The sequence below is a fragment of the Marmota monax genome, unplaced genomic scaffold (genome assembly GCF_021218885.2).
Source record: "Marmota monax isolate L192 unplaced genomic scaffold, Marmota_monax_Labrador192_F-V1.1 WCK01_AAM20220418_F8-fsc00053, whole genome shotgun sequence".
In the NCBI taxonomy this organism is placed as follows: Eukaryota; Metazoa; Chordata; class Mammalia; order Rodentia; family Sciuridae; genus Marmota; species Marmota monax.
The window spans coordinates 1500271-1527901 of NW_026693153.1; the positions used below are offsets into that span (position 1 = coordinate 1500271).

The 27631-nt window shown below is 39.3% G+C and overlaps 1 pseudogene; it reads right to left on the bottom strand.

The window, feature by feature from the left end:
* LOC124100010 (serine/threonine-protein kinase PAK 2-like) overlaps positions 1–25289 on the bottom strand; it is a 116299-nt pseudogene extending 91010 nt beyond the window's left edge.
* Between the last annotated feature and the right edge of the window lie 2342 nt (positions 25290–27631).

Here is a 27631-nt window from a genome sequence, read left to right on the forward strand (position 1 = left end):
AAAATGTCAAGTAAGGTATTTCAGATAGAAAAATGCAAAAAGCTAGACAACTATTAGATACAGACATATACTTATTAAAGCAAAAAGAGGGAATTTGAAAGGGGTATATATCCCCCAAAGATAAACTTAAAATAACGCTTTTTACTCTAAACTTTTTAAATTTGGATTCATCAGGACTTAGTGCTGCGGAAAGGCATATGTATCCAAAAAATGTACATAAGCCTAAAGTACTTTGGAAAGATATTCTAACAGGACAATGGAGAGGTCCTGACCCAGTGATTGTCTGGAGTCCGGGGTCTGTTTGTGTTTTTCCACAGGGAGAACAGCAGCCCATTTGGATTCCAGAGAGATTAACTAAAACAGTTTCTACAGATCGAAAAGAAGATGATTTGACTCAAATCCATAACAGCTGATATCCAGAACTCCAGCTTGGCCATTCTTACATCTGCGACAGTGATTAACCAGGATGCTTTTTTCAATAGCTATTTTATTATTGCATTTTTCCACATCATAAGGTTCTATTTTTATTTTTTGAGCTCATACAAACCTAGGTTAATGTTTTTCTGATCAGTTTTATTTTTTGACTGTGGAGTTTTTAAACATTGCAATGGAGATTTCACCCAGGATAATGTCTCTTTAGCATCATTGCCAGAATTCCTATCTCCATCCCAGTGCCGGTGAAGAACTCAACAAGTAATGCTCAAAGAGTCAACTTACTTTGGGAGGAAACGGATTTTGGGAGGAAATGGACATATTGATAGATTCCTCTGCTTTGAACTGCTTGCAGAACTTGCCTGGACTATGTAACTATCGTTTGGTGCAGCGAATTGTGGTAATGCTGGCATATCTTTGCTGATGGTGTCACCAGTGATGCAATTTTTCCCAAGGAGCCGTCAATTGGCTTGGTGTCGTGGCATTTCTGTATCCTCCTCCCTTCTGCTAGTGATGGTCTAAAATTTGGGGGCCAATGGCTTATGCTGGACCGGTAGTCAGTGACGGGTATGATCCAATTGCAGTGGTATCAACCTAAGACAGGAGGCTGACGCCTAAAGGTCAGTTTTCCGATGACGGGTAAGAACCATATGTTGAATTGGACAACCTACCAGGCACGGTCCATAAGCCACATTAACCTCACTCCCCCACTGGCACCAAGGCCAAATTTGGGGGCCAACAGAGGTGAGGCAAAGAACCTCACCCCCCCACTGGTGCATAGACCTATCCACAAGTATGGCTGTATGCTGGACCGGTAGTCAGTGACGGGTATGATTCAATTGCAGTGGTATCAACCTAAGACAGGAGGCTGACGCCTAAAGGTCAGTTTTTCCCATGACGGGTAAGAACCATATGTTGAATTGGACAACCTACCAGGCACGGTCCTTAAGCCATATTGCTTGTTTTAATTAATCAGAAGGGGGGAGATGCTGGGAGCCATTAGCCAAGTAGGTATGACAATTTCCTTGCCAGCATACCCCATGTTGCTGACATGTTGCAATGACATTGAATGTAAGTGACCTTGCTCAAGGACCAAGGCAGATTAGGGTGTTCCCGGTTTTAAGATAATCTTGTTTAGGGCGTTCCCAGTTTAGGTTCCAGGTTTAAGGTTTAAGATTATTCCTGCTGGGAATAGGGCGTATCCTGCTGCCTGAGTTCCCCTTGAGTTCTCACGGGATTCAGACAATATATTTTGGAGATAGAAGCCCAGTGGAGGTGGATTTGGGCAGAGAACGTGGATTTGGGAGAGAACGTGGATTTCCCCAGAACGTGATTGTAGACGGCTGGTGTGAGTTCGGGAATAAAGAGTTGCTGTTTGAATCTACAAGCTGTGTGGTGGCTCGTGATTGTGTGCCCAGCCAGACTGCGGCAATCCACAATCTGACATCAACAATGAAAGAATATTGCTACTGGTAGAGTTCAGTGATAGAGCATTTGTCTAGCATGTGCAAGGCCCTAAGTCTATTCCCCAGAACTGAAACAAACAAAGCCACCACAATTAAAAATAAATATAGTTATTATGTCCATCTACAACTAAAAATATTTAAAAGAAAAAAGTAAAAATAAATTCCTCCCTTCCTTAAAAACAAGAATGAGATTTTAAAAAATTCTTTGCCCCATGGTTTTTTAATATAAACTGAAAGGATAAGTCATACACTTGGGAAAAGTTGTAGTATTTTTATTCCTATTCCCATCAGAATAGAACAACAAAGTCTTCACATTATTTGTAACTACTAAAATTGTTATTCAAAATATTCTACTATTATACAAAGAAAACAATTGATATATATGGTATGATCATATTATATTTAGAGGCATTTAATCAGATTGTTGAGAAGAATAGATAGAAAAGTATTGTACAAATAAGTAGAAATTAACTTGTCACAATTTAAAAATTTTGGCACAGAAAAGAAGACCCAAGTGAATGCAGTTAGGATAACTCCTGAAACTGATTTTATATCAACTATGAAAAAAATAAATTAAGTCTAAATAGATAAATTCTTGTTAAGTTTTGATTAGTTTTTATATGACCAAAACTACTTTGTTAAGGGACATAATATTCAGAACTATGAAAAGTTATTATTTCCTTCCTTCTTAGGTGGAACATAAAATATAGAATTAAATTTTCAAGAATTTTACCTGAATAAAAATAATTCACTGTGTAGTATAGAAGTTTATAATTCACTGTGTATTATACAATAGTTCCTCATAAACTTTTATAATTTTGTCATTTATGACAATGATCCCTGTGACATCAGGAGAGCATAATATCAGTTTCAATGATAATAAGCAAACTAATAACCTAAGTCTCCTCTATAGAAAAAGTTACAGATGGACAGGTGGAACACTTGTTTTTGATTCAGACTTAGGTAATTTGGAAAATTCTACTAGCCATACGAAACAGAACATCTGGAAACCCATTTAAAATATAAAGAAATGATCAATTTCTTCACCTTCAATGAATCTAGAAGCATACTTACTGATATTAAAGTTAGACATGTGTCTTGCTTTTTCTGTGATAATTTTAGTTCCCAATTTTCAGGAGGCATGGGAGGGTGCAAGAGGAAAGATACTGGGGTTTTAGGATGAAGAAACTTTACTTCTGAGCTACATCTCCAGCAGGTTTTATTTTTAATTTTAAGATAGAGTCTCATTAAGTTGCTTAGGGCCTTGCTAAGTTGCTAAGGCTGACCTTGAACTTTAAATCCTCCTGTCTCAGCCTCCTGAGTCACTGCGATTACAGACATGCACCACCACACCTGGCTGAGTGGAATATTTTTAAAGTACCCCAATCTATTCTCAGAAGTGCCCTATCTGGATGATAAACTATTATGATGACTATGAGGAGATTTGCTGATGAATTTCATTCTTCAAAGTCTTAACCAGCAATGTGTGTAAACCCAGCTACACCAGAGGCAAAAATAGGAGGATCATATGTTCCAGGCCATCCTAGGCATCTTTTAAGACTGTCTCAAAATAAATAATAATAATAATAAAAAGGGCTGAGGATGTAACCCGGTGGTACAGCAAACTAGATTGAATCCCCAATACTACAAAAAAATAAAAAAGTGCCATAACTCATTCCAAAGGTATCCTATATATGAAGGACTGGCATTCTCATCTGAGATGAAATAATATGGGATAACTTGCAGAAAATGTGTACAATTCCCCTTGTAGGAAAACCTTCCTTTTAGTCATCTCTTGCTAACCCCACATCATCCTACTTTATGCCGATGAAAGCAAACTCACCTTTCTGCACACAGCAGCAATCTATGCCTCATTCATGCAAGTTGCTGTAACAACATCAGTCAGTTGTCCATCAGCAAGGCACTCTGTTACTAAACAAGTTATCTTCTACCAGGTAACTAAAAATAGAACATACAAAACTGACATTCTATTTTTTTGAACATTTGACACTCTATGTTCAAGAGTGCAAATGTTAAGCACCATAATAATAAAATGACAGAGATGATAGTTTTGAGAATAAACAAGAAAACTGGAAAGTTAATATGTAACAGCACAAAAAATGTCTGAGGGTCATTATGATATTCATTATGATTTTTACTTCATATATTGCCCATAATAGTAGTCTAGGCGTATATTTTGAAGTTTTCCAACCAAAGTAACCCTCTAATGCAGAGATTATTGGTCTTGTTTTACAAATATAGAGACAGTGGCTGGAGAGATTAAGTAACTAATTAATCTAAGATCACATAATAAGTGACAGAATCAGCTTCTAAAGTCAAGTTCTAATGATTCCAAGACCTATGGCTTATTTTAACCAGCATTCCATGCTGACTTGAAATATTATTTTAGAAAGCAAATAAATGTACCTGAAAATTTATTTCCATGAATGCAGATCCAATAATAGGTCTAAAAATCTCAAAATATATTACCAATTCCTCACTCTAAACAAATTTATATATGGAAGAAAATCACCTGTAACCCTATAACACAACCACTAGTATCATTTTTTCATTCATGTGTGTAACCACTTTTGTAGAGTATTGAATTTTATACTTAATTTTTTCATTCTATCATTTTTTTTAAACATCAATTTGTAAACTTCATGAGTTGCACCGTGGATTGAACTCAGGGACACTCAGACACTGAACCGCATTCCTAGCCCTATTTTGTATTTTATTTAGTGACAGGGTCTCACTGAGTTGCTTAGGCCCTTGCTAAATTACGGAGGCTGACTTTGAACTCATGATCCTCCTGCCTAAGCCTCTCTAGTCACTTGGGTTACAGGCTTACACCATCATACCTGGCCTACAGGAGTGTCTTATAAACATGTACAATTTAATTTGCCTACAAAGAACAGCATTTGATATAAAAACTGATCTAAACATTTAAGAATTGTGTGCTAGTCACATCTGTCGGTTACGTCATGAATTCCAGGTGACCATTCCTCATGTTTCTACTTCTGACCATTTGGATGAATATACACACGATAAGCAATGTCCTTCATTTAGCTGCCTTCTCTCACTAGTGAAGTAATATCACTAGCAAAAGGACTTTCTAACTTGGCATATGCTATTTTCACCTCTCCTCTTTCTCTTTTAAGTTTTCTGCTCAGTATTGACACTTCAAAGTGTCTAGCCTCCATCGAACCACCAGAATACAAATTTCCATGTTTTTATCCCAATGATTAAAAGAATCTCAAACATATTTACCTGTCTAAGAAGTGAATTATGTTGGGATTCTTTAATTCTTTCATCACCAAAAGCTCATTAAGGATCAGTTCCTTCTGTGGGTGTTTCTGTAAATTAATCTGTTTAATAGCAACCTATAATGGAAACAGAATTGAAAAACAAATCAATGATTTTCCTCATTCTCTCAGAAAGTAAAAAACACCAACCAGTTAAGAATTTATAGTACCACATGATATTTATTACATAGTGAAATTATGAGATTATAACTGACAAAGTAATATTTTTACTTGCACACTGACTATACACAGTGTTTTATACTACCCAGACCCTAAATATTTTCTCGAAGTTGTTAACCAACCTAAACTCAGTCCAGTGCCAGGAATTCATCCTCTTTTAACTCCAACCTGGAAAAATATTTTTTAAATACTTGCATATTCATGACATGATTCCTTATTTGTTCCCCCTAATGTGAGAATGTTTATAGAATGACATAGCTTAATTCTTACAACATATCCAACTTAAAAAATACATTCCTATTGATTATGCTTAGCTTTATCTAGTTTTTCTCCTAAACAAAAAGCTAATATACACATCTAGAAGTATGAAAAAAGTTGCTACCTTTTGACCCAGAGCCACATCAATCGCAATAAAAACTGTGCCAGAACACCTAGGGGAAAAAGACACAGTCAGAATTATGATGTCTAAACCACAACCATTTATAATATCCAAAGACTTTGCCCTTCTCACAATTGAAAAAGGATCAAAGAACACTTAAGGTTTAGCATCTTAAAACAACAACAGAAATAAAGGAAGGAAGGAAGGAAGGAAGGAAGGAAGGAAGGAAGGAAGGAAGGAAGGAAGGAAGGAAGGAAGGAAGGGAAAGGAGTAGGCAATCCTTGTAGCCAGAACTTTTATTCGAAATATTTCAGACCTACAAAAATATAGGAGTAAAAGGTAAAGAATGAATGCAATACACTCATGAATACAGTTCCCTGATAAAGAAACAAGAAACTGCAAATAACCTTGAAGATTCTTGGTATGTCCTATCCTATGGCATTCCCCCTCCACTCAAGGGCAACCTGTATTTGGTGTTTATCCTGTATTTGATGTGCATCATTTCCATGCACTTTTCTATACTTTAAACCATGAAGTTTCTGTTTATGTATTTCTCTGCAGTTTGCTTTTTAAAATTGATCTGGCTGGGTGTGGTGGCACATGCCTATACAAGGGCTCAGTGGTGAAGTACCTTGAGTTCATTACACAATACCTAAAGAAAATAAATAAATAAATGAACAAATAAACAAATAAATTCATCTGGATTTCTGATATCTATCCATATACATAGGTATTATTATTATTCATTATTAATATTTAACACATAACATCTATTATCCTGTTAAAAATATTCAGGTGATTTTCACTGTTTTTATTATTTTTAAAATTAGTGTTGAATTGAATTTTGTTTTTAAAAGGAAATTTATAAGCAAGTTTCCAAAAGTTCTCATTCTACATTCTACTAATTCATTCTAAATTCATAGAATGCTTTCTAGAGATTAATAACATTGCTCTCAAGCAATAGAGGAAAGAGCTTAGTATACTTTAAAAAAATGTTGAACAAAATCAGAAAGGCAGACTCAAAGATCAATACTCTATGATAGTATTCAAGACCATTTTATTTATTTATTTATTTTTTAGTAGTGGGGATTGAACCCAGGGTGCCTTACCACTGAGCTAACTCCCTAGTCCTATTTATCTCAGGATCTAACTAAATTGCTGATACTGGCTGAACACTTGCAATTCTCCTAACTCAGCCTCCTGAGTTGCTGGGATAATAGGTGTGTACCACCATACAAGCTAAATGCATGGGTTTTTGCTTTGATTTGCTTTTGTTGTTTGCAATGCAAGGGATGGAACCCAGGACCTCATGTATCCTAGGTAAATGCTCTACACTGAACTACATACCAGCCCCAAATCAATGACTTATGGCCTATCACCCTGCAATAAAATTGTCTCTTAAATATATCATGAGCAATTTTTCCATCTCATAATCCTTTGCCATCTATGAGAAATAACATTCAAGAAGAAGCAATGATATAAAGTCATTGCTAACAAGTAGGAATTTTGAATTTTTAATAACTGCATTGTGTATTTACACAAATCCAATAAGGTACCACTCATAGAATACAGTGAGTGCCCAATGTCAGGGGGAAAAAGAGAGCTCATTCTGAATACCCAGTAAGTAGTAAACAATATGACAGTACAATCAGAAATACTTACCCTTGTCCAATTTTTTCATATTTTTTTATATTTTGTCTTAGGGTCACCAATGCTCACGACAGTTCCTATTTTAAAGAACAATAACAACAAAACATTAAAGGCTCACTCAAGCATTTTAAAGACAAATTAATTTTGGTATCATTAACCCTTCTTAATAAACTCTACTGATTTTAAAACAGTGGTTTTCAAACACATCAAGTTTCAACAATAATTTGTTTCAAACAAAACACTGAAGAAATGGCAATTCCAGCAGGATGTGGTGGCATGTGCCTGTAATTCCAGTTATTCAGGAGCTGAGGCAAAAGATTCACAAGCTGGAGACCAGTCTTGGAAACTCAGTGAGATCCTGTCTCAAACCAAAAAATAAAAAGGGCTGGGTATAGCTCAGTGGTAAAGCACTCCTGGGTTCAACCCCAAGAATAGAAATAAACAAAAACTTGGCAATTCATGGGAAATTCCTCCCCCTATTTTTCTTCTCCAGTTACTGTCTTAACACTAGTGATAAGTTATGAAACTCCAATCAGTAGTAATAAATAAATGATAGCCAAATGAATAACTCTAACTGGTCTTTCTGACTATTTCAGTATATCTCCTTTCAATATATTTAGTAAACCACCTCCTACTATAGCTATTACTCTAATAAGAATTAATCCTGTACCTATTTTAGGAACGTTCAACATCAAGGCCAAGAAATGCTAAAATTAGGAGGTTGGATATAAAAACATAATGTAAATTATTATGACCAGTAAGTCAAAACATAAGAAAATCACATTAAATTTTTACTTACTCAAGACCAAAGAAGACATGGACAATATCAAGGAAACTCCCATGAATAATCTTATGTAGGTTCTTAACCTCAAATTAGCTAAGGTGCCAGCCAAGAAGCTAAGGGCATAAAGATATGGGATGTGATAATTATGGTAACAAATGAATAGTCAAAATAATATTCAGGTTTATTTTTTATTTTTTTTTAATTTTTTTTATTGGTTGTTCAATTATTTTTTTATAGCAGCAGCCCTCCTAAGAGAAGGAATATTATATACAAATATATATAGGATACCACAGTCAAAGCAGTTTCATATTGGAAAGCACTGAGGAATCAAGAACAAATAAATATTGAGCATGTAAGTGCTTGTAGGAACCCATGTATAAAGTACTTTTCCTTGAGCCTTCTAGGTCACATTGTTCTTTATACTTACTGGAGCCTTGTAAACAGACCTTATCGTTACCCCTTCATGGAACTGTTTACATTATTTATAATGCTAGATTCAGGCCACTGACAGTAAATGAATTAAAAGAGACAAGGAAAATATGTTTTTCCTTGGAATATATCCTATTACTACAAATTTCTATTTTGAAAAGCTGTCAGTTTGGACAAATATATACAAACCTCTTTGATAAGTTTTTCAACTACACCCATGTACATATCCTTGAAATTTGGTTCATAGGAAAGAAGTATTGCTCCCAAAGAAACTGACTTCACTATGAATACATACTACATTTCAAATGCCGTGACAAACAAAATAAATATTGCTTTGACTTCACTGTTTTGGGGTGGTACAGTTGGTTATATAGGGTCACTTTACCCCTGAGCTATATCCCCAGCCCATTTTATATTTTATTTTCAGGCAAGGTCTCACTAAGTTACCAAGACTGACCTTGAACTTGAAATCCTCTGCCTCAATTTTCTAAATTACTGTGCCACCATGCCCAGCTCACTACATTTTAATGGAAGTAATTACTCCTATAGGGAAACAATCTTTTTTTCTGACTTAAGGTAAAATAAAAGGCATATATTACAATCCAACTGGATATTTTCTTTCCTTTTTTGCAGTGCAGGAGATACAACCAAGGGCCTTGCACACACTAGGTAAGTGCTCTACTACTGAGCCATATCTCCAGACTTGGGCCAATTGTTTTAAGAAATATTAATTCATGAATAATATGAAACTTAGGTAACATACTTAATTTCTCCATAATCTCTTCATCAGTCAAATTTGTCTTCTTTTTCTGTTTTTCTGAAGACTTGGCACCATTGTCAACATTTGAATCACCAAGAGGTGCAGGAATAGGGTCAGTTACAGACTGTGTGGAAATCTACAGAGATATAGTTCATTATTTTCAGATATTCTTACTGACACACTATTCAGTTCCTTATTTTTTAACCAAAACTAAGTTATCTCACTTATTGTTCTAAAGAACACACAGTACTTTCAGAAAACAAAAAACATGTATTAAAAAAAAAATGTGAGACTTTTTTTTTTTTTTTGCCATAGCATGAATGTATTTAAAAGTGTAACTAGCAGCTGCATGCAGTGGTGTGTGCCTGTAATCCCAGGGGCTTGAGGGAGTGAGACAGGAGGATTCCAAGTTCAAAGCCAGCCTCCGTGGCTTTGAATGAGGCCCTAAGCAATTTAGTGAGGTCCTGTATCAAAATTAAAAAAAGGGGGGGTGGGGGCTAAGAATGTGGCTCAGTGGTTAAGTGCCCATGGCTTCAATCCACAATACTAAAACAAACAAACAAACAGAAAAATGTTTAACTGCCAAAATTGCAGGCCCATAAATAAAATCTATGTGTGCCCAGATCCAAAATAGTATAACAGGGTAGAGTGCTTGCCTAGCACTTGTGAGGTACTAGGTTGATCCTCAACACCACAGAATAAATAAATAGGTAAAATAATTGTGCCCATCTACAACTAAAAACATTTTTAAATGTAAGAAAATTTTAAAAAAATAGTATAACAACATAGTAAAACAGTAGCACACTTCAAAAATAATGTTTTTAATACAAAAAGATAAAATGCAAAAATGAGAAACCTTGATGTTGAGATAACTGTTACTAATTTTCACAAAACATTTTACACAAGTACAATGCCTACCCTCCCTTTCACTTAAACAAGCCAATTGTAAGGAATGAAAAAAAAACAGCCATCCATCATGAGATGAGGATCCCATGGCAGTCCTCAAAGCTCTGCCTGTGCAATGCACTGTGTGCCACCACATCACAGTCCCCTGCAAGTTTCTTTAGTAGTTCTCCCTTCCCGGCTCCATCTGAGGTCATTACTATCAAAATTCTCTTCAGCTGGTGAGAAATTTCATGCTCATCTGTCTTTTGAATGACATCAAGGCTTTCAGAGAAATGTAGAAATGAGAAATAAAATATGTAATCTGGACAAGAGGAAAGATCCAAGTTTTAGGTATAATAAATGTTATCCACATTATGAAACAGAAAAACCAGAGAAAGAGATCACTTTTCTGGAAAAGAGGGAGAAATACAGAAAGCAAAAACCTAGTAAGTTAAGTATTCTAACTTTTAAAGAGACCATTAGATTTGTATTTTTGAAAAGAGTAGTTTTTAATGAGTCCTCTTTAGGTAAAAATCTTAATTTCATCTTGAATTAATTTTCTCATACTAAAATATTTTAAATTTGAAGGCTATTTGAAATTACCACTGAAAGTCAAAAGCAAACAGCTGTTTTCAGAAACACACATGCACAGATAAGCACAAGGGTCATTAGTCAATCACTCACTGATTTTGTATGATCTGGTCCTGGGCCAATGACAGGAGGGGCGGCCTCTTTATCACTATCAACTTCCTGTTATTACGGCTGATGTTTCTGAGCCATTGGTATTCAGCTGCATTCATCACATGAGCAAAAGAAGAGAAGCCAGTAAAATTAAAAGGTTAAAATGTGAACAGCTCTCTGTTTATAAACATACTTTAAGAAGTTATTTTTTAACAGCTAATATTTAAATGATTAAACCTCACTGGATCCAATATAAAATTAAAAATAAAGGTGATTTTATAAAATATGGAAAAGTAAATACATGGAATAAAGGCATTTGATAAATATTCTTGATATTTATCAAATGTATTTGATAAATACTCTATAGAAATATATTAAATAGGTATTTACCTCTGATGGCTGAATTTATTTTAGAAAACAAGATAAAAACAGATTTGTTTTCAGGAACCTAAATTAGAGCAAGAAGTATAAGAAATCAATTTTTAACTTACTGCTGGTGCTCCAGAAAGGAAGGCATCCTTCTCTGAATATGAAAAAAAAAGAATGATAATAATTCATGAAAGAAAGAAAAATATTATAAAAGAGGAGCAAATGAAATTTCTTAAACTGATTTCACTTTAAGTAGAAAAATCCTCTTTAGAAAAAAGACTGTAAGAGTAATAATAAATGATAGTTTAAGACTATTTTGAATGGGTAGGGTGGGCAATGGAGATTGTACTCAACCACTGAGCCACATCTCCAGCCCCATTTAGTATTTTATTTAGAGACAAGATCTCACTGAGTGACTTAGCACCTCACTAAATCGCTGAGGCTGGCTTTGAACTCAAGATCCCCCTGCCTGATGTGGCTCAGTGGTTGAGTGCCACTGAGTTCAATCTCAGTGCCCAGTTCAATCCACCCCACCCAAAACTTGGATCTTTCCTCTTTTTCAGATTACTTATTTTATTTCTCATTTCTACATTTCTCTGAAAGCCTTGATGTCATTCAAAAGAGGCTCAGCTCTTAACACTATAATCATAATGAAACTTTAAAAATACATTTTATAAAACCTGAATTGATCGTTAAAATGGCTGAATTTTATGGTCTGCAGAATTTACCTCAATAAAGTTATTAAAATGTAAAGGAGGCCTGGTGTGGTGGTGGCACACCCCTGTAATCTCATTGGCTCAGCAAGCTGAGACAGGGGGATCTTGAGTTCATAGCCAGCCTCAGCAATTTAGTGAGGTACTAAACCACTCAGAGAGATCTTGTCTCTAAATAAAATACAAAATGGGGCTGGAGATGTGGCTCAGTGGTTTAGTGCCACTGAGTTCAATCTCCAGTGCCCACCCCACCCTACCCCCCAAAATGTAATGGAAACTATACCCATAAATCTGTATTAAAATGAAACATTCATTGTTTAAGATACTCTCTCCAGTGAATTGCCTACCAAGGAACAAGGGGATATAAAGTCACCAAACATGGCATATGTAAAAAGCATTATTTTTAACATAAGTTTCTTTTTTCTAAAATGTAAATTACTTACTAGTTGACACCAAAAGTTTTAGGTAAAAGTCTAAGGATAAAACCTGAATTGATTTCCTAAGGATACCAGATTAAAGTAAAAAAGGTCAGGATCCACAGTCTAGCTATTGTGAATTGTGCTGCTATGAACATCCTTGTAGCAGTATCCCTATAGTACGCTCTTTTAAGGTCTTTAGGGAATAGTCCAAGAAGGGGAATAGCTGGGTCAAATGGTGGTTCCATTCCCAGCTTTCCAAGGAATCTCCATACTGCTTTCCAAATTGGCCGCACCAATTGATGCCCTTCAATAGATGAATGGATAAAAAAATGTGGCATTTGTACACAATGGAGTATTACTCTGCACTAAAAAATGACAAAATCATGGAATTTGCAGGGAAATGGATGACACTAGAGCAGATTATGCTAAGTGAAGCTAGCCAATCCCTAAAAAACAAATGCCAAATGCCATTTTTGATATAAGGAGAGCAACTAAGAACAGAATAGGGGGGAAGAGCATGAGAAGAAGATCACCTTTAAACAGGGACGAGAGGGGGGAGGGAAAGAGAGATAAAAGGGAAATTGCATGGTAAAGGAAGGAGACCCTCATTGTTGTACAAAATTACATATAAGAGGAAGTGAGGGGAAAGGGGAAAAAAAACAAGAGAGAGAAATGAAGTACAGTAGATGGGGTAGAGACAGAAGATGGGAGGGGATGGGAGGGGAGGAGGGATAGTAGAGGATAGGAAGGGCAGCAGAATACAACAGACACTAGTATGGCAATATGTAAAACAGTGGATGTGTAACCATGTGAATCTGCAATATGTATATGGGGTAAAAATGGGAGTTCATAATCTGCTTGAATCAAATGTATGAAATATGATATGTCAAGAGCTTTGTAATGTTTTGAACAACTAATAATTTAAAAAAATAAATAAAAAATAAAAATCATGTGGATAAAAAAAAAAAGAAAAAGAAACAATTCCAGGAGGTGGGGGACATCAGGACCTGGAAGGCAGGCGTGACAGGCTCCAGACTCTGGTACATGCTCATTGTCCCATTGAACTTCACGTATGAAATATAAATTCAAAAGTAGAATTATTAGAATTTCAAGATGGCAACTACAGAGCATCCAACCTCAAGTGAGGTGACCCTTCTAAGCATGGGTCTCACCATTATACTCTCCATAGGTTCACCAGTCCAGCCCATTTGGGGAGTGAGAGTTTTGTGCAGGCAATTAAAAGAGGCCTCCCTGAGAAGAAAGCATGTGGGTCACAGATGATGGGAAAGAGGTAATCATGCCAAGGTCTGGGAGGAGATTCTAGCAGGAGGAATATCAGATACACAGTAGCTGAGATGGTAGGGGCTTGGGCAAATTGGACGTGCAGAAAGGTCAGCATGGCTAGAGTCTAGTCAGTGAAGGGAGGGACTGGGGAGTGGAAGGATGTGAGGCTAGGTGGAGCCAGTTAACAATGTGCGTGGTTATATCCAATGTAGGTATTCTGAACAGTACCGTAATGCATGCCTCTTATAAGTGCAAACTTGGTCTAGGAGACTGAAAACTCTTTATGTATTTGACTGGTTTTATTTTGTCTGCCCTTTGAAATATTTATTGAAAACCACTGTAATATAGTATTCTCAAACTATGCTTTTGTTATTACTTTGGGAAGAAAAATGAACAAAAGATTTCATATCTCCTTCCCATCTTTCTGCTTCTGAATAAATTAGTTTTGCTTACATTGAAAAAAAAAGGTCAGGATCAGTATTACTTGGCAAAGAAGTCTACTTCTTCTTTGAACACAACCTTTGTTTCTGTGATGATGGAAACATATAAAATACAATTAATTCAAGACACATATGATTTTCACTTAATTATATTTTTAAAAATATTTTTTAACTTGTAGATGGATACAAGAAGTGTATTTTACTTTATTTTTATGTGGTTCTGAGAATCAAACTCACATATGCCAAGTAAGTGCTCTACCACTGAGCTACAACCCCATCCCTTAATTATATTATTTTTAGAAACTAGATACATGACTTAAGAGACAGAGAAACACATTAAATAAAAGAAACATTGGGAGAAGTAATTGGCAAAATCTACACTGAGATAAACAGGACAAAGGATCTTGCATCTTTAAAGTACAATGCAAGGAAGAGAAAGCATGAGAACCAGTGTGGAGAAGGGGAATCTATATCTCAAAAGACATCCTAGAGATTGCTAAACCAACTGAAAAACATGGATTTGATTCTGATGCTGATTTAGACAAGCTATTTTTTTTAAAGAAAATCCATTATTTTCCAATTCCTACCCAAAGATATTCTAATTCTGAGGTATAAATCCCTTTAGTTCATTTTTGAGTAGAAAAACATTTTTTACTCCAAGGTGAATGCATTTATATAGCAAAACTTCATTTTATGCCACTGACAATAAACATCTCTCTAGCATAAACATGCCTGTAAATCCAGACTTTTTCCTACTAAACTGAAAGTCATTTAAAGCAATGAGGAAAAAAAACTCCAAATAAAGGTAACAACATATAACAAGTGTAAATCCCACTATCATGTTTAATTATAATGTATAAAAATTATGGAAAAAAATAAAACATCCAATTCCATTTCTAACAAAACTATGAGATCAATCTAATTCTTAGACTCAGAATGATGTTTAAGATCAACCAGTTTACAAAAAGCAGAATCTATATAGGAGAAAGTAGGGACCAAAAAATGTAGCTTAGCCTTTTATTTTTCCAGAAATAGTCTTTTTCTTTTGTGTTCCTTCACAATTTTCCATGTGACTCAGTCTTTTACCACTATCTGATGTCTTACCAGGAGAAGTAAAACTTAGATTGTTCTGCTTTATTGTGTTGGAGTCATAGAACTTTAAGACATCCAGCAGAGCTTGAGGATTCTCCTTTTGCTCTAGTTTGGTGATACTGGAGATCTGTACCAATCGAGCCCGTTGTCCTGGCATACCCTAAAATAAAGAGAAATTAATAAATGTGTTATGGTTTGAATTGCTCTATTAAAATCAATTTTCAGAGATAAATACCAAAATACATGAAACAAACCAATATAAGTAATTTTAGATTTGACTATATTTTAACCAGTCTACTTTTCTGTATCTATTTTGCAAATGAGCAGGAAAGATCAAAACAGAGTACTGGGAATGGAGCGCTAGGTTTCTGCAGGGGAGAAGGACAAAGTGTAAAACCTGTATGTCTTCCTGTTATTCACCCATTAGAGTGGCTCCTAATTTAAAAGGCTTAAACCAAGAGCAAAAGTCAGGGTAGAGTACACAGGAAAAAGGATGCTTGCTTATGTCTGGGTCTGATCTAGGCTTTAGACAAATATAGAACACAGGAAGGTAGTCCCATTCCAACTTCATCATTTCAAGAAATAAAAATGTAGGTAAGGCTTCTAAACTAGGAACCCAACTTATACAGTGTTTTCTGTTTCCTAGCTTTTTGAGGGGTGAGAAACCAAGGATTGAACTCAGAGGCACTCAACCACTAAGACATAGCCCCAGCCCTTTTTTATTTTTTAAGATAGGATCTCACTAAATTGCTTAGGGTCTAGCTCAGTTGCTGAGTCTGGCTTTGAACATGGTATCCTCCTATTTGAGTCTCCCAAACTGCTGGGATTACAGTCATGCTCCATTGTGCCAAGCAACACATTACAGTTTTTTTCCCCTAAATCCATTCAAAATGGTCTAGTAGTCCATTACATGGTCATGCCATATTTTAACCAGTTTACCGCTAATGACATTTAAGTTGATTTTTTGCTATTTTTTTGCTATCTAAATAATGAGACAAAACCTTAATCTATGCTGTTCTACACACTTGTTAAAAATTGCATTTTGGAGTCAAAGGTATACAGGTTCAACTAACAAATTCATTTGTGACTTGGGATATATACATAAATATTTTATTTTAATTTGTTTGGTTTTTATTTTTGTTGTTGTTGTTGTTGTTTGGGATTGAACCCAGGGCCGCAAGCACACTAAGCACATGCTAAGCACTACCATAAATTATACCTCCAGTCCCAAGATTTTAATGTTATGGAGACAAATTAGTTTGTTTCATCCCCCATCCTCTGCAACAGAGATTGAATCCAGAGGTCCAGAGGTGCTTTACCACCTAGCTTCATCCCTGTCCCCTGATTCTTTTGCAAATTTGGAGGCAGGAGCCATGTTAAGATCCCAATGCCTGCCTCAAAACTGTGATCATCCTACCTCAACCTCCAAAGTCATTGGGATTACAGGTGTGAGCCACAGTGCCTGGCTTCACCAATTGTTACTACTATTATTATTATTTTATTGTTTTTTGAGACATAATGTCTCACCATTTTATCCAGGCTTGTCTCAAACTCATAAACTCAAGAGATCCTTGTGCATCAGTGTGCAGAATAGCTGAAACTACAGGCATGTGTCACCAAATCAAGCTTTTATGTTCCAATTTTTATTTTTATTATTATCATTTTCTTGCAGTAGTGGGGATTGAAGGCAGGAATATTATAAAACTGAGCTTCATTCTCAGCTCTTTTTATTTTGAGATACTGTTTTGCTGAACTGCCTAGGTTGGTCTCAAACTTATGATCCTTCTGTCTCTGCTTCCTGAGCTGCTGGGATGATAGGCATATGTCACTATGCTCAGTCATCTTAAATTGCTGTTTTTTATTCTGGATGTCCTATGATATGTAAAGTGTCTTATCAATATGAGATTATATAGCCAAGTGTGGTGGCATGTACCTGTACTTCCACCTGCTCACAAGGCAGAAGCAGGAGAAACATTTGAGCCAAAAAATATGGGATCAGTCTGAGCATCACAGGAATTCCCACCAAAGGCTCAAAAAAAAGGGGGATGGGAGTGCTGTACTCCGATAACCAATAGCGAGAAAAGTTCCCAAATTTATACATAGGGATGTTTGTGGGGCTCATTGGTTTGAGCTCTTGCCTAGCATGCTCAAAGCTATAAGTTTTTATCCTTATTCATATTAATAGTCAAAAATCAGAAATCTAAACAACTGTCCAAATCCATTATACAATGGTATATATATGGAATATGTATTTGTATATGTGTACGTATATATTTACAGTACTGAGTGGTTGACCCAAGGACATTCTACCACTGAGCTATAGCCCCAGCCCTTTTTTATTTTGAGACTGAGTCTTGCTAAATTGTCGAGGTTAGTTTAAAACTTGTGCTCCTTCTGCCTCAGTTTCCTGAGGTGCTGGAATTAACCAAACCTAGTTTAAAATCTACTTTCTAGCTAGTACAGTAGCACACACCTGCCTTACAGCACTCAGGACATTTATATATGAGGATTGCGTGAGCATGAGAGCTCAAGACTAGCCTGGTCAACATAGTGGATCTCCATCTCAAACAAACAAAAATCCTACAAAACTGATTGTCAATTTATCTTTTCTTTTTCACTGCAGAGGATTGAATCCAAGGGTGTTTTCCCATTGACTTACATCCCCAGGACTTTTAAGGTTGTTTTTAGTTTTCATTTGGAGAAACAAAACAATTCTCTTTTAAGTTAATGATCTTCAACTTGTGATCCTTCTGCCTCAGCCTCCTGAGTAGGTGGGCTTGTAGATGTGCACCCCTGCACCCAACTCTATTGTCAGTTTTCAAGTATGCCATACATTAATTCCAGCTACCATACTGACCATCATCTCTCTAAAACTTACTTATGTTTAACTGAAACTTTGTAATTTATGACTAATATACTAGCCTATTAGAACTAATAATAAATAAGTTCCCTTTCAATTTTATGGAATAGTTTCAGGTGCACTTGGTATTATTCAGGCTGTTGGGTGTTCTCTCCTCTCCTCTTCAGCCCTTGCCAGGAAGGCAAAAAGGTCAGTCACTGCAATTATTACTGTTGCCACATTTTTAGGATCAGAGAAATGCTAAATGTCTGGTCCAAGGTCAAAGAGTCAGGCAGTATTGATTCAGGAGCTTGGGTCTCCAGGAAGCTATGATCTTCCCTTCCAGGAGGGATTTGTTCCATCCCCCCAGACATTTCCCCCACTCCCAGGAAACATGCTTCTCTGAATCTAGGGAAGACAGGCAGAGTAGCCCTAGGAAGAAGAAAAAACATGAGTATATAACAGTCATAGGGTCTTGGCATTCTCAACAGGAGAGTGAATGAGGTCTCAGGCACAAGAGGCCCCCACGTGAGGCTCAGGAGATGAACTTCTGGTGCACATCCTTGCATTGCTGGGTGTTAAGCATGAATGGGAGGCCAAGCCTCTCCTAGGGCTTCCCACTACAGCACTGGACTGATGGGAAGCTAAACACAGTGTCAGTACATAAGGGCTCTCCATAATGTCCATCTCACAGTTCAGAGTCATGTCCCTGGGTGCCTGGATGCAGAACAAAGAAACAGCTGGAACACATGTCAATACCAGGGCCCATGGGGGGGCACTATATATTACCCACCCCACTGCATTCCTAATGCTTCACTCCAATGTTTCACATAGAATATCAAGTAAATATTTCCATTAAAAAATTAGAATCTTCTTTAAAGCATCAACTATTACACTAGTCTCAGTCCTCAGTAATAGCTTAGAAAAATGGGGTCTAGAAAGGTAAAGGACTGGCCCAAAGCCAATCAGAAAGTGTTTCCATTTTTTCTCTTTGTCTCTCCAGGGACACTTTCCTATGCTCTGAAGCCCTGTGATCTTGACCGTGTACCAGGTCCACAATCCCACTCCTTATGCTCCAAGTGCATCAGCTTCAGGGACAGCCCAATCTGAATGGCTTCTTCTAATACATGCATAGCCCAAAGGCACCCCCTATTTCAATGCACACCCACTACTCCTTACCTTCTGTAAAGGTGCATCCTCAACACACCTTGGGGGACTCTGAGTTGGAGACCTGAGCACAGGGATCTCTATGGAATGTTGTGCTGGGGAGGAAACCTCTGTTGGCTCCAATTCAGTCCTCAGCTCTATGTGGAGACTCACAGTTTCTGACATGTACCTGTGGAACAAGAGGCCAAATGTAAGGGGTCACTACTCACCTTGGTCTAGTCTCCCTGACCACCCTCACACCTCAGATTGGAAAGCACAGAGCCCAGGGCTCTCATCTAGGAGCCTCATCTAGGCTGCGGTTCCCCTCTACTCCATCTTTGGGAGTAAGGACCTGTAGAGGCAATGAATAGTAAAACTCCCAGAGGCTCCCAGAGTTCCCTGTAGAAACCCCAAAGGAAAGGAACATGAGTGTCACGGCCTGGGAGCTAGGGTAAAGGACCACGGGAAAATGACCCAGCTTCATCCACCATACCAAACCCAGGGTCCACCATTTGAGCCCTTGGTTTAGTAACTTACTTGGGTCCCAGTGGCATACACATTGTGATTTAACAGTTTGTGGCACAGCCCTTATCAAAGGGGTTGTCATGCTGGAGGGAGATGGGGATGGAAAAAGGAGCTCAGAATCAGCAGGTGTGGGCAAGATCATCTCCCAGTGACCTTCCCTAATGTGGTCAGTTAATCCAGGACTCAACCCAGGCCTGTGGCAAGACTTCAAGAGCAGGGCAGCCCAAGAGTGACCAAAGGCCTCCTGCCTTCCCAGGCTCCTAGGAAGAGTGACCTCCCTTGACCCACTTGTGAGCAGCTCTCTTCAGACCAGTGCTGACACTGCACCCACATCTCCTGCCTTCTCAGGACTCCCTCATCACCTTTTACCTCCCTTTGCCACATCCTTGCTCTATGTCCATTGGCCACACCTGTCCTCCCACCATGTCCTTCCAGATACCTTTCAAGACATTTCTAGTGATGCTCTGTTCAACTGATGCAAAGATGGTTTCTCCACCCCATTTCTACTTTACTTTCTCAACTCTTGATTTTTTCTAAAAATGTACCTTCATTGAATTTCACTATTTGAAAAGGCAGTATTAGGAGGAACGCCCAATCATATTTTCCTAGTCACAAAATAGATGGTCCAGGAAAACCTGGGCTGAAGGCCTTCAATACTCAAAGCAGTAAAGGGCAAGCTCAAAGTCAAGTCCTCCCATGGACGTTCACTGGATTCTACTCTCCCTTATTCTATTTTCTCTTTCCCTTGACTTTATCCATCAGCCTCACCCCCTCCTGCTCCAAGATCAGGTTGAGTCTCACCCCTACCTCAAGAGCTTTAGATAGCAAATATTCTGGAACAATGGGAAATGGCCCAGCAGCACCTCTGTCCACCCCCAACTTCCCATTGCCCACAGATGAAGACATTGGTTTTCAACACTATTCTGCTCAACAGGAAAGAGGATTCCACATCAGAACACCTCTGGAATGCATCCAAACAGCAACACGAACCATCATGCTTTATGAAGTTCTGCCTCCTTTAAGGTGGTCACAACACTAAAGAAATTAATATCCTGCCAGGCCCAGTGGTGCATTCCTGTAATCCCAGTTACTTGGGAGGCTGAAGCAGGAGGATCACAAGTTCAAGGTCAGCCTCAACAACTTAGCAAGGCCCACAGTAACTTAGTGAGACCCTATCTCAAACAAGATATATTAAGAATTGTGGATGTAACTTCAGTTGTAAAGCACTCCTGAGTTCAAACTGTACTACCAGAAAAAATAAATTAATTAATGGATGGCATTAGAGCAGATTATGCTAAGTGAAGTTAGCCAATCCCAAAAAAAAACAAATACCGAATGTCTTCTCTGATATAAGGGGGGTGACTCAAAATGGGAAAATGGGGTAGGGAGAAAGAACATGGGAAGAAGATTACCTGTAGATAGGGAAGAGGGTTGGAAGGGAAAGAGAGGGAGAAGGGGAATTGCATGGATGGTGGAATAAGACCCTCATTGTTATACAAAATACATGTATAAAGATGTGAATTTGGTGTCAACATAATCTTGTATACAGTGATATGATAAATTGTGGTATAAAGGTGTATTAAGAATTGTAAGGCAATAATAATAATAATAATAATAATAATAATAATAAAGCTCATGTAATACAATTTAGAAGATGAGAAAAAAGACAGATAGCAGATGAGAGGGTGAGAGACTATAAGAATCAATTAAGACAAGCCTTGTAGCTATTATTGTAATTAAACAACTACTCCCCACCACCAGTCTATTCACTTTTTGAGGGGAGTGAACATACTTTATTCATATCTGTATTCCCAGGGAATGTTATAGTACCCACCATGTAGGAAAGAATAAATCCTTTGCATTAAAGTAATATTTCTTGCTGGAAAAAAAGGCAGAGTATTAAAAAAACAGAATTTTTAAATTTAAAGAAAAAAAGTTTAATTAAATATGGATAAAATAAAAAAATTGGATTGCACAAAATGTATAGAAAAATGTTGAAAGGAATGATAATACATTTTTAAGAACTGAGCACTAAATTTCAATTACTGCCCCCACCCCCACCCCAGGGAATACTATCAGACATGAAGTGAATCAAAAAATTCTGAGGCAGGCAGAGCAGCCTCTCATGCTGGTTCCACTCCTGGGCTCCTGTTCACATTCTGTGTCTCAAAAGACCTCACAATCAACAGGACCAAAATCAAGTGGTATCTTCTTGTTGTTTATCTTCTGCCCAACTTTGTGCTCCCTCTGCTTCTTCCCCTGAAGTTGGGGGCTCAGGGCATCAGGATTCTCTCTTCCTTTATCTCTTTTCTTCCATCTCAAATGTTGATTCTTTTGTTTGTTGATTCACTCATTTATTTAAATATTTTCTTTGTATGCTGGGGATTGAAGAGTCCAGGGCCTTGTGCATCCTAAGTACATGCTCTACACTCAGATACACTCCAGCCAGAAATATTTCAGGGCATCAAAAATGCCTCAGTCAAACCAGACATCTTAGTATATGCCTGCAATCCCAGTGACTCAGGACACTGAGGCAGGAGGATCACAAGTTTGAGACCAGCCTCAGCAATTTAGCGAGACCCCTTTTCAAAATAAAAAATGGAAGCGACTGAGGATGTAGCTCAATGGTAAAGTGCCCCTGGGTGCAATACCCAATAGCAAAAAAATAAACTCCAGTTACTACAGCAGGTGTTGAAAACACACTAAACAGCATGGCCAGCCTACTCTCAGGGTGCTAATGGCAGCTTCAACATGAGGCCCTGGGCAACTTGGGGAGTGGCCAAGGTAGTGCAGCAAGAGGGTATCCTGGGACCCATGTAGGCAACCCAGCTCACAGCTCTAGGAGGAGCTCTAGTCAGGGAATGGAGCAGGGAGGGACTGGAAGTTGGAGCATGGAATTAGTGCCTATTTCAGGTGCTACTAATAATGGAAAGGAGCCCTGTCTGGTGAATCCCAGAGTGCAGGCCACATTTAGGTCCCTTGAGACTGGGCAATCTGCACATGGAGGGCCTCATTCTGAGCAAAGCAGAGGAGGAAGGGTAATGGCCTAAGGCCTGACCTGGAACTAGAAGAACCACAGGATGGGGGAAGGGAAAATGCTGCCAGGCAAACTCAATGATGAACTGAAGCTGGAGAGAAAAGGAGGAGGGCAGGCCACAGGGCTGAGGAGTAAGGGCTAAGCAGAGGAGTCACAGTGGGGTGGGGACCAGATATGGCTGTGGTGAAAGGGTGACAAAGGATGGGAAGTGCTGAGCCCACAGGCTCCTCTGTCTTCTCAGCTGTCCCTGGGTCTGCAGCTTTCCCCATCCCCCATTGGTACTGCCCACAAGTCTTCCTGAAGGAGCCTTTAGAGGAGTTGTTGTCATACTAAAGGAGTCCCCCCGAGGCCGTCATGACCAACCTTCTCATTCCTATTCCACACTCAAAAGTTAAAGCAATAAAGACCCATAGATTGGAAAGAAAGTAATGAAACTGCTCCTCACAGATGACATGATGTTCCATGTAGAATGAGAAACAACAACAACAAATGCTGGGGAAGAAACTCAGTGGTCGGGTACCCCTGAGTCAATCCCCAGTACTGGAAAAACAACACCACTAAAAACTCCTGCTCTTTGGAGATGCTATGAAGAAAATGAAATGATAAGTCACGAGAAAAGATTTGCAAGATGTGGATCTCAATCCAGTATAAAGAACTCCTGAAACTCAATAAGAAAATGACCCATTGTTTTCTAAATGGGAAAATGATTGGAGAAAATACTTTACCAAGACATACAGATGGCTGATAAGACATGAAAATATGCTCAATATCATTACTCATTGGGAAAACACAGATTGGTGCCCTAATGAGATATGACTACTCATTTATTGGAAGGGTTACCATTTGAAAACAAAATATAGCAACAAATGACAGTGTCAAGCATTGATGAAGATGCAGAGGAACTGGAATTCTCATACATTGCTGGTATAAAGAAGAAACTGCACACTTTTTCATATAAAGTTCCACCTTTTACTTTATGACTCACCAATTGAACCCCTAAAACTTTACCCAACAGAAATGAAAATTTGTGTTCACCTGCCTGTACACCAATGTTTGTAGCAGCTTTATTTATAACTGCCCCTAAACTAGCTGGGCCCAATGGTCCATGCCTGTAGACCCAGAAGCTTGGGAAGCTGAGGCAGAAGGATTAAAGCCAGCCTCTGTAGCTTAGCAAGGCCCTAAGAAACTTAGTGAGAGACCCTGTTTCAAAAATTTAACAAATTTTTCGGGGCTGAGAATGTTGCTCAGTGATTAAGCGCCCCTGGTTTCAATTCCTGGTGCAAAAACAAACAAACAGAACTACAAAAATTGTGGTGTATATGTGTATTAAGAATTGTAATGCCTCTCCCCACAAAGAGCACATGTATAAAGGCAAAACAAAACAACAACAACAAACTACTTCCAAAAACTAGATACACTGTAAAAGTCCTTCAATGGTGAATATATAATAATATGTAGGGCATCCATTCACTACTACACAGAAATAAAAGAAAATAGACTACTGATATGACCAACAACATAGATGAATTTCAAATGTGTTGTGCTAAATGAATGAAGCCAGATTAAAAAGCACACAACTCCATTTATACATGATTCTGGAAAGCAAAAACCCACAAGGATGTAGGGAGAGAAATTGACAAGAGATGAAATGGTTTTCTGGATAATGAAACTGGTTTAACCTTCATCGTGGTGAGGTGTACTCAATGGTATGCATTTGTCAAATTCCCAAACTGTAGTCTAAAAAGGAAATTTGTTTGCAAATTATTCCTCAACAAATGACATCTTTACAAAATTTTACCATGACTTCCAGGTTTGTACTTCATCAAAACTACATTCCAAGATTGATTTTCTGGGCTTTTCTAATTTTAACCCTATTTTATTTATTGCCCATGCCACCTTGTGCTTGAATTAGATCCGTTTCTTCATTATTCTATTAACATCCTACTTCCCTGTTTCCATGCATTTTTTGCATAAGTGTGCCTCTCATAGGCAATGCCATCCAGCCTTCTGCCAATCCAAAATCACACCTAGGTCACACAGAGTGTGAGCACATTCCCAGCACATGCCTCGCCAAACTCCCAATTTCTTCCTGTATGCTACAACACTCAGGACCAACCCCATCTCTTCGAGTGTTCCTGGTTGTCTGCTGGTGTCATTCTGATTGCAAGCTGCTTATCAACACAAGGGCAGGATGTACTTACTCACCTCTATACCCATCCCTCAAATAACATGCAGCCTAGCTCACAGTAGGCTTTCAATGCAATGCGCCTAAGAGGGAGCATGGCCACCCAGCTCCAGGGGGAGGAGAGATCTGAGCTGCATCTTAAGGGGTGGGTCATGAAGGACTCAGGGGAACCACCAGGGCCAAGGACAGTGGAGAAAGCACAGATAGTGCCTAGTGGCAGAGGTGCAAGATGTCACTTCCTAGCCAGGTATCAGGGCACACACACTGATCCAGCTTACCTGGTCCTCATGGGGGCGCCTTGCAGTGCTCACTGCCCTGGTCTTGATGAGCAGCTGCAGGATGAGCGGCAGCAGGATGCCTGCGGAAGGTACAGCCACTATGAAGCTGTGCACAGGCTAAGAAGCCAAGCCAGGGGACAGTTCCTCCCTGGCCCCGCCTTTCCACCAACTCTTCCCTCCCTGTCGCGCCCCACCTAGCCAAGCCCACCTGCTCTTCCTCCCTGGACTGGACATTTAGTCCAGTACACGCAAGCTGAACCTCACCACACCACACTGTGGTCCCTCCTGTCCCTGTTCAACCTTCATTACCCAACTCAGTGGCTCCCTGGATTCTCAACTCCACAGGCCATCCTGCTCCAATCTCACTGGACTTCAACATATCCTTCAACAGTTCTCTCAACTGACTTCTCCCTCTAGCCCAGCCCAGTCAGCCCGGCCGCCTTCAGTTACCCAGCCCTTTGGCTGTCAGCCCCTCTCTCCACTCCATCAGAGCTGCTCCCAGTGTGGGTCCTTGGGACTGCATGGATACGTCATGGTTCTGTCCATGAAGGGCATGTGCCTTCTGCGTACTAGGAAAAGCATGCAGCTAACCAGCACAGCCCCCAGGTAGAGGCACAATGAGAGGAGCAGCAGCAGGTAGAGCCTGATGTTGCGGTGCCTCACACAGTTGTTCACCCACCTGCAGTGGTGGTCGAATTCCTAGGGGAGAGGAGGCAGCGCTGAGGGTCTATATGTCCTGAGCTCCAGAACCCCCAAATCCTGAGGCCTCCCACAACCCAGCCCTCTAGACTGCCTGCTCATGGCCCTACACATGGGCTCCCATCTCCAGGGAGAAAGCGGTATTTCCATTGCTAGAGCACAGTCAGGAATCCATGGCTCATCAGGTCACCTGTCATGACTGAGGTCTTTAGAGACAAATCTGCCCAGTGTCACTTGGAACAGGATGTAGAATAAATCTGGGCCTCTATTTTTGCAGATACTGGATAAGGATGAAAGAAAACTCTTTTCCAGCCAGCCTTGTGCACTTGTAAACCTGGGCAGGATGTGCATATGACAGAAAAGCACTCAGAACCCAGAAAATCCTCCAGCTGGGGCACACAGAGATGGACACACAAAGACACCCAGAGGTGGACACACCCAGCATCTGGCCTAAAGGTCTGGGTCTATAGTATCAGCAAACCAGGGGATGGGACAGTCACTGCCTTTCCTCCCCTTGACTCCACCAGGTCAGCACAGATGGGATGCCCTTTGCATGTCAGCACAAGCAAGGCCAGTCTCTCAGGACAGGTGAAGACAAAGAGCTGATGATATATGTAAGTGACCAACAGTGTCTAAGTGCTACTTTTAGCAGTGTGGGAAGATGGTCTCATACTGACACCTGGCCCCTTATTATGGGAGGGTTCCTGGTCCTGACCAGATACCTATAGATGGGTTGGTGAGTGGACAGGGAGGAGGAGTACTCACTTCCACACACATGTCAGAAGTTTTACAGTGGTAGATTCATGGCAGGCAGTTGAAATTACATTTGGTACACTTTGGCATTGGGAAAGATTTGTTGTTCACTTGTGCCATATAGGGTGCCTCTGGGTCCTGCTGGACAGAGGCTGGCATGGGAAAACTTTTGGGCAGTGGTAGGAGCCCCTTCCAGAACTCTGCTGCTTGAGGAAGCCCCATAGCATCACTGGGCAACAAGAGGGTGAGGAGGAGGTGGACACAGGAATCCTGGTCCCTGTTAAGCAAGCTGACCACTCACATGGACTGGCAGTAAAAGAGAAGGGGGTTTCCAGCCAGAAGAGCTCTGTATGGAGCTCAACCCTTTGGAATAGTGATCAGTGGTTGTAGTCACATGTGGAATGGGAAGGAGGAAGAGTCAACTGCATGGTTTGGAAGAGCCTGCTGGCCTCTCTTGCCAGCCTACCCAGTCCTTGCTTCTAAAGCTACTGGAACACTTTCAGTATTGTATTTTATCATACCTCAGTGGCTTGGTAAATGAAGTTCTAGGGCCTAATTAATGATGACATGGAGAGGAGGGAATTTGAGGCCATAGGTGGAGTTAACACTTTAGAAATCACCCCTATAGGCCTCAGCCCTTGGGGTGCTACCTCCTTCTCCCAGGTTCTGAAGCCTTACCTCTGTGCAAAATGCCTGGGTTCAATATATTCATGGAAATGAGGCTGTAGAAAGTGAGGAGACAGAGAAGCCCTGTGGCCACTGGCAAGGCCCACTCTCCATTCTGGGCCAGGGCTCGGCAGCTGAAACCAGAGTCAGACTCAGTTCTAGTCTGGGACAACCCAGAGTGCTCTATGAGGCCTGGCCCACCTGAGATAGGACTCACACACCTTAAGGACAGATT